The following is a 3,196-nucleotide window of genomic DNA, read 5'->3' as shown; positions in this document are numbered from 1 at the left end:
GGAAATGAGTGTGAAGTACCGGTGAGATCTGATTGGCCAAGAGTGCAGCCGGGGTGGGTGTGGCCAAAGCACACACTACACCTTTACCTGCTGGAAAAGCGCGGCAAAAGCTAGAAGTTGTGGCCTATAGACTACTGTGGAGTGTAATAGTATAATATTTTATTTACTACTGTTTATAGTGTACTGTTTATTAAAGTAGAATATAGATATAGAATATAGATTAGTGAATAAACTTTAATAAACTTTAATAAGCTTAAATCCACAACTGTGTTTCACATCTGCACTACTACGTTTAATTTAACTTATTATATATTTGTACACACACACACACACACATATATATATATATGTATGTGTGTGTGTGTGTGTATAATTTTACATATAATTTTAAGTTGCTGTAACACAAGAATTTCCCTCATTGGATCAATAAAGTATCCATCTGTCTGTCTGTCTGTCTGTCTGTCTGTCTGTCTGTCTATCTATCTATCTATCTATCTATCTATCTATCTATCTATCTATCTATCTATCTATCTATCTATCTATCTATACAGGCTAGTAAAGGTGATGCACCCATAGTACACTTTGGTGTTGTAAAGAAGTGTACAAAAGAATTGTAATTCTAGACAGAGGACATGATTTCTTTAACCACTGTATAAAATGCTGGTTAAATGGTATCAGTATGAATCACTGACAGATATGTTCATTTTTGTTGATCAGACGGAATTCATTCATCTTTGCTAAGCGCTCTGTACTGGTCAGGGTTGCGGGCAGATCTGGAGTGTATATCAGGAACAAACTCTGGACTGGATGTCAGTTTATTGAAGGACACTACACACATACACACTCAATTTAGAATAACCAATCTATCTACCAGTATGCTTTTATGGGGGTGGGGGAACTAGAGGACTGTGAGGAAACCTACACAAGGAAGGAGGAAAGCCTCCTCAAATAAATAAATAAATAAATAAATCTTATAAATGCTAAACAAAAACTTCCACCTGACGTTTCAGGTAAACCTACCTTAGACCAGCTTATTGGCTCTTTTATCAGTGAAATCTATTATAAAAGTTTCTTTACATGTCTACACTATTACTAAAGTGGTCCATCTCTTGATACATATAAGTACTATCCTGAGGGATCAACACTTAGCAGATCTTAATTGAGTGGTGGATCATTCTGACATGATAATGGATGTGGTATATCATAGGGGATGCACATAAACTGTTCACCAAAAAATTACCAGTCTACTGCAGTGCTGTGGTCAGAAATCACCGATCAGCAGGGGAAGATTTATATCAAAAACATGAACTGTACACCTAGTTAGGCCAACAAACGAGACGTGTTTAATAAATGAATCAGTCAGTGTATCCTTATTGTGCCATAGCAGTATTAAACACCCATTACCATGTCAGTGAAATACTGTGCTGAAAATAATCCACTATCCAAATAATAGCTGGACACCAGTGGGGGGGTCGGGGCTAACATGTCATAGTACATGTTAATTAGGGAAGTTGTAGCCCAGTGGTGAGGGTGTTGGACTATTGATTGGAAGGGTTGTGAGTCTGAATCCTAAAACCACCAAGCTGCTGCTACTGGGCCCTTAATTGCTGAGCTGCATAAATGAGCTAAATGTAAGTTGCTCTGGATAAGGGTGTCTGGCAAATGCTGTAAATATTAACACACAGGATAAAAGCACTAATTGTAGCCTAACCGTGACAAACTGGTTTAGATTAGACTGAATTCAAGACTATTATTATTATCCCTACATGATCTGCCACCATCATGCCACAGTGTATTCAGTAATTTTTTAAATTATTATGGAGTATTATGTATATAATTATGTTTTATGTTGCCTAGTATTATTAAAATAAAAGAAAAAAATATCCGTAATAAGTGTTCACAAGCTCTTCATTTTAATATTTATATACCATCGTTGCTGCTGTCATAGATAAGATGGTTGCAGATGAATCTTCTTCAGCCCCAAATGGACACTTTTACTCAGCTTGTGACTTTAAACCCTGCTGTATGCCAGCATATCTGAGAGAGTAGAGTGCATTGACGGATTAGTTAATAGTGTACTGCTATATATCACCTCATGTCCACATTCCTGAGATTATAACACAGCATTGCAATACTTTGGCCTCGGTATATTGCTCAATGTCATCATACAAAGTGCACACGGATAAGCAGTATCTCCCTGTAACGTGCCATGACCACAATATATTATTAATCGTCTGCTTTGTTGGCATGCTTATTCATGGCTTGGTAGCTTATAAAAGCAACGTGAGAAACATAATGCCAGGCTGACACCATTGTGTGGACTAAGCAATCAAGTATAAATTATTAAAGAATACTGTTCACTTATTCACCGGCTCTGAAATAGTTGCTATTTTGGAGACCTGTCAGAATGGAGAGTGGCTCCAAAAGCATACTGGTTATCTTTCAGATAAAGAAAATTTTGTTTGACTTTTCATATCGATGCAGTGTTTCGACCAAAATGTTCAGAATGCTGTCAACGAAGCAATAAAATAACAAAAAAAAGTTAGATGACTCACTTCTGCAATATCAGGAGTGCAAGAGAATATTGCGAAAGCAATTAGCAAACCACATATTGTGCAGTTCTAAAACTGCTAACTGACATATAATATTTTGGCAATGTACAAAACAATTTAGAATCTAAAGAGGGGAAGTTAAGATACAAAACCACAACCAACTGCCGGATGAAGATGCCAGTTAAATGGAGTGTGTCTTTGCCATCTTATTATAACGAGATTGAGGCAAATTCTCAGAGCTCATTAAAATCCTCCTCTAGGTGTTAAGAACTGCAGGTTTCACTGGCAAGGTTTATGCAGTTGATGTGACATTTATAAATATGCATCTAAGCAGTGAATAGTTTGTATCAAAGAAATATGTGAAGTTATAAGTGGAAGTGGAAAGTGTGTACTCGCAGGTGTAAGTGTTTTCTCTTAAAGCTCCCCAGCTGTCTCAGACACTTGAGGCTTCCCGTGGGATTGTGGGAGTGAAGATGAGCACCTGCAGACTGCTGGTCCCAGCTGGATGTGTTGTTTCGCCCCGGAACAAAGCGCGTGTGCTGAGTGTGTGCTAACACTCATACTGACACAAACATGCATTTGTCTTATATCCTTGCATCTAGGCCATGTATCTATGATTTATAACATGCATCATAGCACTAAAG

Source organism: Hemibagrus wyckioides, linkage group LG07 (genome assembly GCF_019097595.1).
Source record: "Hemibagrus wyckioides isolate EC202008001 linkage group LG07, SWU_Hwy_1.0, whole genome shotgun sequence".
Lineage (NCBI taxonomy): Eukaryota > Metazoa > Chordata > Actinopteri > Siluriformes > Bagridae > Hemibagrus > Hemibagrus wyckioides.
This window is presented reverse-complemented; position numbering follows the sequence as displayed.